General features: G+C 42.1%; 1 protein-coding gene across 1 annotated transcript in view; it reads left to right on the top strand.

Moving 5' to 3' along the window:
* The window catches only part of CACNA2D4 (calcium voltage-gated channel auxiliary subunit alpha2delta 4), a 172,063-nt gene that overhangs the window by 113,359 nt on the left and 44,228 nt on the right, over positions 1-14,476 (top strand). The window lies entirely within an intron of this gene.

Here is a 14,476-nt window from a genome sequence, read left to right as displayed (position 1 = left end):
CTCTGTGTTAGTGTTCCATTTTCAATTATTAAAAAAAAACATATTGAAAATATTTTACAGTTTTTAACCTTTTGTGCCCTTGCAATATCTCCATTGGGTAAATCTCTGCCATTGTCTGATCCAGTGAGCCTATAAACCTTCAGGGATTTACACACAAGCTGGAAGCACAAACCAGTTTGATACACACACACACACACACACACACACACACACGTGTGTGTGTGTAACACAAAATGAATAATGCCTCATAGATAAAACAGGCATCAAACATAGCCACTCTTGCACTCATTTCTCACCTGTAGCTCCTAGAAGCTGTCAGTGTGCAACAGCAGCCACACCTCGGGAAATCGCTTCGACTGGCTGGCTAAACCAGATGAGGGTAGCTGATGGGTCTCAAACCCTTGGTGAGTTAGGGACTCCCCCTGCATGCAAAGACAGCTTCCAGCAGTTTGAGTGGACAAGACCAATAGTGGGTCCAACTGTCACAAAGGTGGCTTCTGTCTTGTGGGATATCTTTAGGAGAAGAAAAGGCTGAGGAGTAAACCCTACACAAATCCAGAGTGGAGTCCCTAAGACAGTTGGATGGCACCTTGTACAACTTCTGGCATCTCCTGCAGCCTAGCTGGTGCCAAACGTATTGCTCTGATTGCCTTTGGACCACATCAGCGAGGCCAAGAGGTGGGTCCAGGGCCATCATACAGGCTTGCACCTCAGGGAGGTCACTTAGCTGCTGCTAACACAGCAGTTTGACTTCCAGTGACATACTCCATTGTCTCTTGAGACTGATGGATGCCAACAGAAACAACAAAAGATAACCAGATAACCAGGAGCTCTGTGTTCAAAGTGGCATTATATTAGCCTCCAGAATTACAGCAGTAAATGGAATTTGTCAAGGGTGCCGAGTGTATGTCTGTTAAACTAGAGAAATGTAGCTCATAAGGATTGGAACATATGCCAATATCACAGAGTGCTTGAGAGCTTATTCACACACATCAGTGACACTAAAGTCTTTCTCAGTTGCTGTAGCCTTGTAAGAATTCTGCTGAAGAGTTGGCAAATGATAGCGGATGCTTTAAGGAGATTATCTCCCAGTCATATTCTCTCTCTTTCTCTTTCTCTTTCTCTTTCTCTTTCCCTTTCCTCCTCCCATGCATATACAGACATTTTCAAACTTCTCTGAATTTTGCAATAGAATTCTCGGTTCAAAAACATACCAATAAATGTATTAAAAATAAATCTTTTGATGTAAAAAGAAATATTTTAGGGTAAAATGCACACAAAAATGTATCTTGTGAAAAAATAGATATTAGAAACAATAGACATTTTAATGAGGTTTTAAATAATTACAGATTGAGGTGGAAACATGATGGAATAGAATGACAAATGGCAAAATGGACCCTGACAAAGAACCAGGCTTTATCCACCTCAACTCTGGAGCAATGTTATGCCAGGGCTTTAGAGACATTGTGGGGAAATTAAAATGAAGCCACTCAGAGGAGTGTTGAGTTCAAGTGGCTATAGACAGCATTTTTAGTCAGTGGCTAGGTAAACAGCTGTCCTGAGGGCTCAGGCCGTTGGCAACTGCCCAACAGCATTAACTATGTCTAAGCATTGGTATTTGATTATTGGATTGTGATCTAGATTCTATGTGTGCTACCTGGTGCTAGTTTAGGACATCAGCTTGTCTAGAGCCCTCTCTTTCATTTTTTAAAATATAACATATCCTTCTCATTCCAAAGAGGAGGAAATGTGCAGATAGCATTCTGTCCAATATAAGAAAAATGTTCTCTTCTGCCTTGCAGCCAGCAAGGGGAAACGACTGTTTAGGGAAGTTTTAAATGTTTGATGTTTTGTTGTTGCTGTTGTGGTTGTTGTTGTTATTTATTAATTAATAATATTCTGTTGGGAGCCGCCCAGAGTGGCTGGGGAAACCCAGTCAGATGGGCGGGGTATAAATAATAAGTTGTTGTTGTTGTTGTTACTGTTGTCAATTGACGTCAATTGACCAGTGGGGAAGCAGAGCTGAATCATGGTGGAAAACAATGTGATTTGAAATAAAATTCTTCTAGAGTAGCGATATATTCCCATAATTAAAACTACTCAGTATCCCTTTCTCCATCCCTGGCCATTGACTGTACTGTTTGAGGCTGATGCGTGTTGTAGTCCAGAACACATGGAGGGCACCAAGTTGGGGAAGATAGAGATTTTGGTTCAGAAAGGTGGGACTGTTCAACAGGTGGAGGTGTCCTTATGGGCCAAAATTTCCTACAAGGAATCAGTCCAGTTTGTTAGGCTTCTTCATGCCCCTTCCAGATTTATGTGCTACACTTTCAATGTTTCAAGTGTGTGGAAATAAGTAATATAGTCTGGTCCCCATCCTCACTGACCTGTGCAGTATTTTATAATGTGGTCCAGTCTAAAGAATATGGCCGAGGATGCTTTAAAACCTTTGTGATAGGGTTAAGATTCACACTTCCCTTGCTTGTATGATATATGTTTCTCTGGTGGAGCTTCTGGGATGCGTTGCATGCGGCACAATTGGTGGAATGATTGGGATATGGATGGACAACTAGAAAAGAGGTACATAGTTCATTTTAAAATCCAAGTCAAGGTATCTGGTTTGTAATTATTTTGAAGGCTGACTGAAATCTGTTACTCCGTACTACAGGTGTATGCAATTACAACCGACTTTTTACTCTGCTAATTATGAAGCCATCACATTTCCTCCTGACCAAGGCTATGCTTTACAAACACAGGGCTCATCCACACTTAGTTTTTGCCCCACACTTTCTAGGTACAGGTTTGTTCTTTAAAGCTTCATATCTGAGCACTCCCCCCCCCAACCCATTGCTTTCCCCAGGAAAACTTGCCATTTAACTCTGAATCAGAACAAATGGCAATTCAGGTTATCTGTGGATTGCTGTTTGTTCCGATTTAGCAGTAAAGAGTGGGTTTTTACAGGGAAAGTGCTCCCCCCCCCAAAAAAAAACACACACACGCGCTCTGACATAGAGCTTTAAAAAGTGGACCTGTGCTTAGAAATGTGGCACAAAAGGAAGTCTGGATGGTTCCTAAAGAGAGATGGCTTTGTTTTTGGTGCACAACTGCAGAAGGGTCATGATTTAGGAGGGCAGTGAATAAGCTAAAATGGTCACATTTTCTCCTTTTGCGTGACTGAGGAGCAGGTGCATGTACTGTTGAAGCAGCAGAAGCAGGGGACAGTAGGACGCACAAGCCTGCCATGTCTGTCCCCAACAGAATTTGTTGGGCTCTCAGACTCAGAAAGGAAATGTAGGCAGAACAAATGAGAAAGACCACTCTTTTGTGGCATGAGCCAACTTCCCCAGTTTTTGCGGTATGTGCCAGGAGCAAATGCACAACTGTTAGAGGAAAATGCTAAGTGAATGTGCTAGATTTGCATAATTAGCTAGCAGTTTGCATAATGTGCAAGTTAGGCTTTCCAGATTTGGGGGGCTGGGGTACAGCAACCCTAAGTACATCACCTCATATTAAAGGGTACATGAATGGTGGGTTCCATTTGGCATGGTGGATCATAAGTTGTGCAGGCCTGGTTTAGTTGCATCAGTTGCTTGCTGGGGAAGCGTAGCTGTTGCCGTGACAGTTCTAGTGCTAATTCAGAATTTGTTTTCCATAATACTTGGCTCTGTGAAGTTGCTGCTTGGCTTGTATTTTGAAAAGCATCACTGAAATACTTTGATTACCTTGTTTCTGGGCAAGGCCATTCCATTCATGTGGTCTTACCCTAACCTGTTACAATGAGAGGTGTAATACCTCATGAATAGGCAAAGCAACATAATGTAGTACCCACTAGTATTGCTTAATATGAGCTATTTGGGGGGACTATTTAAGGTTTATTAATGTTCAGCCGCCTCACTTGTCCCTCAGGCTTTGGGCAGTTTACAATTTAAAGCTAATAGGTATTTAAATAAAAACTGATAAGCTTTAATGTCTAGCTTCCTTTCCTGTCCTTCAGGCTTGAGGCAATTTATAACTAATAAGCATTCTTATAAAACTAGGCTACTCTTAAAAAAATATCCTTAAACAAAGTGTATTAACGCTCATTAAATTGTAAAGTGTCCCAAGACTGAGGCATTGGAAAGGAGACTAGACTTTTAAATAAATAAATGTTACCTTCCTATTTTTGGAAAGGGGCCACTTAATATGAGCTCCAAGCCAGGAAGTCCCTAGTTCAAAACTCACCTCAGCCTCAAAATCTCTAGGTGGCCTTAAGTAAGGCACCATTTTCTCAGCCCTTATTTGTAATATGTGGATAACAGTACTGGTTTACCTTACAGGGTTATTGTAAAGACTGCTGAGAAAATATAGCTGAAGCACTTTAATGCACTATATCAGTGCTGTTGGCAATACTCAAGCAACAAGCCAGTGATGAGATCAGGCCCAGTGTTAAGCACCCAGTATACTTGAGCAGCTGCAAGAGTCCACATGCCCTGGAAGAGTCCACCATTCCTCCCCTCCCCTTTCCCACCATCAATTGGGCCCCCCAGGAGCATTGTGCTGGCACTGGCAGTGCCATGCAGGTGTTGGTGAGTGTGATGGCAAAACCTACCTATGAACTAGCCAGAATCCATGGAAAAATCTCTTGTGATGCTTTCAAGAAAGCTATAAGTCATTCCCAGATGTTCTTCCAAATGAATGAAGATGCAGAATCTGCCAGAGAAACTGTTTGTTGTGAGTTGCATTCCCAGTTCTGCCCCCAGGGGAATGCTTGAAGGAAGGAAGTTTCTGATCCGCTCTACCTTTGAATTAACAGTCCATATGCTCATGCTAAGCATGAACATCATCATTAGCTCAGTAAACCATTGCGCTAAGGCATTTAATTAGAAATGACAATCCTCACCATATCAAGCATTTCTACAGTCTTCTAAAAATTACATCTAAGTTCATGCCATGATGTTCACAGTACTATCTAGTCCTTTCTTATTGTTTTTCCACATCTCTTGTTGTTATTTTCATATATTTTTCCTTTCTCTTTGTGACCTCTGATAATCTCCGCAAGCTGGTTAGAACAGTTTGTAATCCTGCGTGGATATTTTTTTTTTATCCAGTAGCCATATTCAGACGTTTTCCATATAACATCACTTCCATACATCAAAACAGTCTTAGCATCATTAATCTTCTCCAATCTGCCTCCTTTCTCAAAACCTCTGAGGAGATTCACTAGGAATGCAGTCTAAAAACAAGTCCGTTCCTCCTCCCGGCTATAAATCCTTTGGCAAGATGGCAACTCCGAATTAATTGCTGCACCATTCCCAAAAGCTCTTATTGCTTCTCGATGTCCATAAAGCATACTTTTGGTTAAAGTTTATCTCCACACAGACCTTAATAATCCTGCTTGGGTCAATTCAACCGATGATTCTAATGAGGAGGGGTTCTTGTAAATCACATAGAAGGAAAGTAAAAAAGCCCCCCCCCCCCATTCAGTCCCGTTGTTGTCAACATACCCAGCCTTTGGTGTATCTTCATCGTAAAATATTCCTGTTTCTCCAACCTGTTGTCTTCTTTCGCAGAGGTCACTTAAATTAGCAGACTTCACTCCCCTTCTTCACTTCAAATATGTGCATTTGCTTCTTTTGTAATTAATTATTCCAAATTGCTGCAGCTAGTGCGCGATCAGAGACAGCGTCCAGGAGAGCCGAGGTCCACACGGGGGCATTCTGCCTAGGGCCCTCACCCCCTTCTTTCGAATTAGGGGGTGATTTATGGGCACAGCAGGCAAGGGCAGTGTTCCCCATTTCCTTGGGGCAACAAGGGAGGCTGCCTACTCACATAACAGCCTCTTAATTACCCCGTGTGGGTCGGAGAGATGGTATTGTCGGCCATCTTCCAATGCGCCCCCTAGTGGCCCCCCTAAAAGTGGATTTCTTGCACTAGGGCAACAGAACGGCTTAATTGCTTTAATAGCCTAAAGTTCCCGGTATGCGTTTAAATCCCAGTCCACAATAGTGTCAGTCTGGAGGCATTCCCTGTTTCCACTGTTATCTAAACTCTCTCCAAGAAGTAGCCTGCTGAAATGTACTCCCCATGGCATATAAAAGGCTGGTTACAACTGTTTGTCATCTGAAACTCTTTTTCAAGATGCAGTGGTACCTCGGGTTACGTACTTAATTCGTTCCGGAGGTCCGTTCTTAACCTGAAACTGTTCTTAACCTGAAGCACCACTTTAGCTAATGGGGCCTCCCGCTGCCGGAGCACGATTTCTGTTCTCATTCTAAAGCAAAGTTCTTAACCCGAGGTACTATTTCTGGGTTAGCGGAGTCTGTAACCTGAAGTGTATGTAACCTGAAGCGTCTGTAACCCGAGGTACCACTGTATAGGGATTCCGATTCCAGAGATTCCAAGGCTTTTTCAAAATGGTGGTCATCACAGCTCCTGTAGAGTAATGGTGATGAAGAAGCATCTACTAGGGGGAAAAAGACTAATCCGATGTGCTATGATGGATGGTGGGTGAGTCAGATTGGGAATAACAGATTCTGTTGTGACTGAAACCCAGAGTAACAGGACAGCGCTAATTCTAAGTGCTAGCATAGAGCACATGTATATATTGTTTAGTAGAACAGAGGCAGCTGAGTTGGACAAGTTACTGCTTGCCTTCCTGTTCAGCGCAGAGAAATACAATTCTCTCCATCCCTAATATGGAGAAAAAAATAATACCCAGTGTGAATCAGGGTGAGGGATTCCATATGAGATTGGAGAAACCGTTTTCAGTTCTAGCCAGGAACAGTTGCATGTGGGTGGCAGCTTATCACCAGCCTTGCCAATTTTAATCCAAATCCCAATTTTTGTCTCAGCTGCAGAGGAAAAGGTCTTCTCCATAGGCACTTTAATTTTCTGCAGAGGTTAATCGTGTAGTCAGTAGTGGCTCAGGGATTTAATCCCCCCTTGTTTAGCCCCTTGACAGAAGGTTTGTGTCCATTCTGAGGTCAGTAGAAGTGATGGAGAGATCAGCTTTCTTTGCACAGCACACTCTCTATATTTGCCCATGAATTTATTTGGGAGCACATACAATTCCTTCCCACATTTCTTCCTTTGGGGGATGAGGTGGCGTTGCATGTTGCAGTTAGGAGAAAGGGCTGTCGCTTGGGAACCCTAGCTCTGGTTATATCATTTCCCCACATAATTGTACTAAATTCTCAGCTCTGCAAATGCTAAGAGGCTTTTCTTTAGTTTAATGCTATGTGTAACAAAAATGGGGTGGGGTGGGGAATAGGAAGAATGTGGTGAAATGACTTTTAATTGTGGCTTTTAGATTATGACACCTATGAGAAGAAATAAGCCTCAGGAACTCTGAAAGCAATGGTCTAGCATTTACTGGTGCTTTCTTCTATTTTAAATAAAATTATTTGAGCAATGTAAAGCAAGTGAGATGAAACATTTTTTGGACCAACAAGTGTTTAAAATTTGATGTTCTGTTTTCTGGCTGGATGTCTGAGGTGGAGTAGGGGAAGACAGGGAGATTTCTGTGCCATGACTTCAGCCCATCTTATTCCATGACTTTGCAGAATTTTTTTTTTTAGCTCCCAAATTGAGTGGGAATGTTAGAACTGACAAGTGGATGAAAATTTCAGTCTCACTTGTACTGCTACAATTCAACATTTATTTATCACAGTCTTTTGCTCTTGACTGCATAGAATATAAAAAGTAATATGACCCCAGCTTATAGGACTTGCACTAGCTGCAATTCAAGAGTTTTCTTTAAGTAACTGTGTAACTAACATAGCCAGTGTGTGGGAGTACAGAAATTGTAGGATTGGAAGGTACACCAAGGGTCATCTAGTCCAACCCCCTGGGGATAGGAATTTTGGGTTCCTTTGACAAGGCATGCTACACCTGCCCCACTGAGACTGCATCCAGATGGTGGTGGTAGGTCTGCCACGGGGGCGCATTGCAGGAAATTGGTCTTCAAATGTGCATCAGGAGTACACTTATTGTTCATGAAGACAAGGAGAGATTTAAAGAAGGAGCAATGTGAGAAAAGGGAGAGGTGGTTCAAGCAGTGTCTAAATATGGGCTTCAACTTTGATATAAGATTTTAGATTAAAATGCTTTAGCCCTTCATTTTTGTTGCCTGGTGTTCAGTCTACTAGACCACACCTTTACCCTGTGGCACATTTGTTGTTTAGAAAACTCCTGCTGCGACTTCTGGCACTGTGTCTGAGCTTGGAGGCAAATAAGCAGATTTCCATGACAACACCTGCCTGTTCTTATTAAATCATACAGGGGGCCAAGCAATTCCAGAGTCAGAAAAGCTTCATATAACCTGTTCCCATTATGCATGTGGCATTTCATGCTAGCGTATCTCCAGTGTGCGGTGCAATACATAAAGAACACTGACTGCTGTGCAGAACAGAAAGTCATAGATGGCAGAATGAGATGGCATAGATAGGAGTAGAAATGGCATGTGGCTATGTGTGGACCCTTTCTGTGGTAGATATGAAAGTGTGGTTTTTAAATCAGAGAACAAATGAATATTTATTATGTACCAGCAAGAAAGGGAATATGAATCAGAAAGTGGTGGTGACCCAATATGAGCCTTGGGAAAAACAAGACTTCCAACCCCCATTCCCAACAAATATTCTTACTGCATTGCTTCTGAATTCTGATTTGAAACTCGGGCAGCCATTCTGAAATATGACATAGTACTTATGAGGAATCCACTTATCCTTAAACAAATGAGCATTAAATATATCCATATTCTTTCAAATTTCTCACGTCTATTTACATGGATTCTTGAAATATTTTGACCACTTTCTTGCACCAAACAAACTATTATTATGACATTTTAGTTTTTTCACACCAATCCATTTTTATTCTCCCAAACAAAGCACTTATCTACCTTTAGACTACAGAACACATGCTGTGCAATCACAAGAAAACTGTTGATGTGTACAGCCTATTGTTTATGCTAGTTTAAAACAGCACAAAGCATGATGCAATAGGCCACAAAAACCTTTAGAGTTTTTCCATAGTGCTGTATTATCCCTAGCCCCTACCCCGAAACAGTCACGTGATAGGCCATTATTTATTACCTGCAACCTCATATATTGTACCTTGGGAACTCCAAGAAAGCAAACAATCATAGCAGTTCTTAAACTGGTGGTTAAAATAATGCAGTTCTGAAAAATTCAGTCTGACATCTTGATCCAATTGTATCCAAACATAGAAGAAAACCTTCTCCTTGGTCTCAGGAACTACCATGCAAAATTTGGTTGTGATATCTTGACAGGTGTCCAGATACAAACAAACAACTTTCCAAAACATGTATTAGATTTATTTATTTATTTTACAACTTCATGAACTGCTTCACAGCCTGAAGTCATCAAAGTGGCATACAACAAGATAAAAATGAAATGCAACACATACAAAACCTGCTAGTTCTAAAAAACCCCCAATAAAACCATTTCCACAAACTCTAAAGCAATACAACAATTCCTACAGAGTCTAAAAACAATACAACAATTTCTACAGATCTAAACTTAATATTTGATAAGTGATTGGGTCACATAAAGCTTTTTAAAACAAAATTGTCCTCAGTATGTGCATAAACATCATGATACCAAAGTGCTAGTCACTAATCCTACATCATGCATAGTCAGAAGACTTGCTGCCAGGAAGATTTTGGGGGAGGGAAGGAAGGGAATCCCAGTCAACACAGAATCATAGCACTGGAGAAAGATAGCATCAGCCTCCCATGAAAATAAATATAATCAATTTTTTAAAAGCAAATGGCCACAAAATGGTAGTGCTATGAGGAAGGACTGGTATTCACCTTTTTGAAAAAGAGATAAAAGCTCACACATTTGAGTGAGGCCATGTGGGAGCAATTAAATTCTTGATAATTAAACACTCTAAAATGGTGCAGATATTGGTGCGGTGGGTGGGAAACAGTTGTGTTCCACAAAGCATTCATAAATCTGGTGAGTGTGCTAGCAGGGGTGTGTGTTAAACATAACATTTTCCAGTGACAGAGTTGCAATTTAAATATCCCTGTAAACAGAAGTGCATCATTAAAAGGATACATGGCTTCTGCATATTTCAGGGGCAGCTGTACAATTTTTTTCCTACCAAAAATTACAAGAGAAAAAGGCCCAAATAGTTCTTTGTTACATATGTCACTTTCATTCCTGGGAGCAGAACTTCACAATGAGAATCTTGACACTTTGAAAGCTTTCTAGTTTATCAATCCTTAATTCCAGTATGCTTCACCCTAGTCCCATTGGCCTCACTTTTCCTGTCTCCCATCTGATCAGAGTTATCATCATATGAAAAGCTGTGAGCCATTTTGCCAGCCAAGGAGAATGGCAGTTTGGGAAGAGTGAGCGAATAGTGAAGGGCCACACTTCAGACTTGAAGTCTGTTAGAAACTGGATAGCTGCCTCTGTGTTTTGTGGGGGCTTTTGCGCATAAAGTCATCACCACAGACATCAAGATATGGAATAGCAAAAGATGTCAACAATAATATGGCAGCCACTTTTCATTCCTAAGGGGTTTTTGAAATCTGCATTTACAGCTGCTAGCAAAGTTCCCAGAGGAAGGTTCACCCTCCTCCTTAAATTGCACTATATTTATACTGAACTCTGAAAAGGACTTTTGCTTATTCCTCTTTCTGCCTCAATTAGCTTCATGAATTTGCTTCACTTGATTAACCGCTGTGGTATAAGCACACTGCATGCCACAACTCGGAAGAAGCCTTAAGCATCTCCAGCAGGTTCCACAGGGGACATTCTAGCCCCCCAGAGTGTTCCTTGAGATGCCTGTGCAGAACCCATGTGATACACACTAAAGCCAACTGCTTCAGAAGGACAATTAAGAGACCATCAGGGAAGTGGGAAGTGCTTTGAAATGCTGCCATATGGCTCATCAGAATGGATCCTCTTTCCTCACAGCCCATGCCTTCAGGGGAAGTGCCATGACTCAGTGGTGCATGATTTGCATGGAAAATACCCCTGGGTTCAACTCCCAGCATCTCTACATATTGCTGCGGGAGCTCCCTGCCTGAAATGCTGGAGAAGTACTGCCAGTCAGTGCAGACAGCACTTTGCTAGATGGACCAATGGTTAGACTCAATGTAAGGCAGTATCCTATATTCCTAATGCTTTGTGAACTGGCCAAGGTATCCAGGTCTCATATTTTGAGACTCCACAAGATTGAAGTATATAAAGTGCTTGTGGATGCTCCCACTTTGCCAGTCCTGAAGGATTTGTCTACTTTTAAGAGACTTAGGCTGCAATCCTGTACACACTTACTTGGGAACTCAACTACTTCTGAGTAAACATGTGTAGGATTTTGCTGTAAATGGCTGCAGGTGGAGTTATTTCTTTACCACTAAGTTTCTGGTGGGTGCTACTGAGGGCAATTTAGGACTCTGGTTCCAGTGGAGAGACTGTAGCAGGACAAATTGTACCCAGGAAAAGAATTTGCACCCTGGTACCAAAATAATTGATTATATTCTCTGCAGCCAAAGATGGAGAAGCTCTATACAGTCAGCAAAAACAAGACCTGGAGCTGACTGTGGCTCAGATCATCAGCTCCTTATAGCAAAATTCAAGCTTAAACTGAAGAAAGTAGGAAAAACCACTGGACAGGTAAGATACAATCTAAACCAAATCCCTTATGAATACACAGTGGAAGTGAGGAACAGGTTTAAGGATTTAGATTTGCTGGACAGAGTGCCTGAAGAACTATGGATGGAGGCTCGCAACATTATACAGGAGGCAGCAACTAAAACCATCCCAATGAAAAAGAAATGCAAGAAAGCAAAGTGGCTGTCCAACGAGGCCTTACAAATAGCGGAGGAGAGAAGGCAAGCAAAATGTGAGGGAGATAGTGAAAGATACAGGAAATTGAATGCAGATTTCCAAAGAACAGCAAGGAGAGACAAGAAGGCCTTCTTAAACGAGCAATGCAAAGAAATAGAGGAAAGCAACAGAATGGGAAGAACCAGAGATCTGTTCAAGAAAATTGGAAATATGAAAGGAACATTTCGTACAAAGATTACCATAATAAAGGACAAAAGTGGTAAAGATCTAACTGAAGCAGAAGACATCAAGAAGAGGTGGCAAGAATACACAGAGGAATTATACCAGAAAGATATGGATGTCTCGTACACCCCAGGTAGTGTGGTTGCTGACCTTGAGCCAGACATCCTGGAGAGTGAAGTCAAATGGGCCTTAGAAAGCACTGCAAATAACAAGGCCAGTGGAAGTGATGGTATTCCAGCTGAACTGTTTAAAATTTTAAAAGATGATGCTGTTAAGGTGCTACACTCAATATGCCAGCAAGTTTGGAAAACTCAGCAGTGGCCAGAGGATTGGAGAAGATCAGTCTACATTCCAATCCCAAAGAAAGGCAGTGCCAAAGAATGCTCCAACTACCGCACAATTTCACTCATTTCACATGCTAGCAAGGTTATGCTTAAAATTCTACAAGGAAGGCTCAAGCAGTATGTGGACCGAGAACTCCCAGAAGTGCAAGCTGGATTTAGAAGAGGCAGAGGAACCAGAGACCAAATTGCAAACATGCGCTGGATTATGGAGAAAGCCAGAGAGTTCCAGAAAGACATCTACTTCTGCTTCATTGACTATGCAAAAGCCTTTGACTGTGTTGACCACAGCAAACTATGGCAAGTTCTTAAAGAAATGGGAGTGCCTGATCACCTCATCTGCCTCCTGCGAAATCTCTATGTGGGACAAGAAGCTACAGTTAGAACTGGATATGGAACAACTGATTGGTTCCAAATTGGGAAAGGAGTACGGCAAGGCTGTATATTGTCTCCCTGCTTATTTAACTTATATGCAGAATTCATCATGCGAAAGGCTGGGCTGGATGAATCCCAAGCCGGAATTAAGATTGCCGGAAGAAATATCAACAACCTCAGATATGCAGATGACACAACCTTGATGGCAGAAAGTGAAGAGGAATTAAAGAACCTTTTAATGAGGGTGAAAGAGGAGAGCGCAAAATATGGTCTGAAGCTCAACATCAAAAAAACGAAGATCATGGCCACTGGGCCCATCACCTCCTGGCAAATAGATGGGGAAGAAATGGAGGCAGTGAGAGATTTTACTTTCTTGGGCTCCATGATCAGTGCAGATGGTGACAGCAGTCACGAAATTAAAAGACGCCTGCTCCTTGGGAGAAAGGCGATGGCAAACCTAGACAACATCTTAAAAAGCAGAGACATCACCTTGCCAACAAAGGTCCGTATAGTAAAAGCCATGGTTTTCCCAGTAGTGATGTATGGAAGTGAGAGCTGGACCATAAAGAAGGCTGATCGCCGAAGAATTGATGCTTTTGAATTATGGTGCTGGAGGAGACTCTTGAGAGTCCCATGGACTGCAAGAAGATCAAACCTCTCCATTCTGAAGGAAATCAGCCCTGAGTGCTCACTGGAAGGACAGATCGTGAAGCTGAGGCTCCAATACTTTGGCCACCTCATGAGAAGAGAGGACTCCCTGGAAAAGACCCTGATGTTGGGAAAGATGGAGGGCACAAGGAGAAGGGGACGACAGAGAATGAGATGGTTGGATGGTGTTCTTGAAGCTACTAGCATGAGTTTGATCAAACTGCGGGAGGCAGTGGAGGACAGAAGTGCCTGGCATGCTCTGGTCCATGGGGTCACGAAGAGTCGGACACGACTAAACGACTAAACAACAACAACAACCAAAATAAGCAGAAGAGGGCCTCATTTATGTTAGCCTTCGGGGAACAGAGGGGCTGCTTGGTGCTGATGTGGTTATTACATCTTCACACATGCGATAACTGACTTCCTCTCTTCCCTCAGTACTGTCATCATATACCATATGCTTTCATCTAGACATCACCCACCATTCCATGTTTGAGTTTTGACATGTTCACACCTCCTACCACAGTATCTGAGTGCTGCAGAAGGCTTAGAAAATAACTTAATGGAGGTTTGAAATACTGAAAGGGAGACATCTTATTATTAAGGAATCATAAATCCTAATTCAGTGCACTAGTAGGCAGGCAGTTTTCAGAGTGAAAGCGAATGTATGCTACTAGGAGAAGACCAAATTGTTTGGGCTTTCCTCCATGCAGATCCTTTATCTGGATTTATTTTAACTGCCTTGGGTAGAATGGTGACTGCTTATAGTGTCTGCAATAATGTCAATCTGGGATACAATTCCCTCGGGCCCTTCACTCACTTGAAATAATCCACTAGCAAACATTGTTTGTTCTCGGCAGCTGCAGAACAATCTAGTCTTACAAAATGGACCCTAGCAGCAAAGTGGTCTTTGCTTCTAGAATGACCTCAGCTGACAAAAGAGGAGGAGCCCCTAGTTTTCTGACCTTTGTGACAAATCTGTCCATGTGTTCTAAAGTGCGCAAAGTATCCCCCTTTCTATTGTATAACAGCACCTTGGACAGCATCTGTCCCTGCTTCCCCAGCTTTGAACCAACTCCTAAGATTTTTTCC

The sequence above is a fragment of the Podarcis vaucheri genome (genome assembly GCF_965113315.1).
Source record: "Podarcis vaucheri genome assembly, chromosome: 10".
Lineage (NCBI taxonomy): Eukaryota > Metazoa > Chordata > Lepidosauria > Squamata > Lacertidae > Podarcis > Podarcis vaucheri.
Note: the sequence above shows the minus strand (reverse complement) of the source record. Positions and strands in the feature narration are given on the sequence as shown.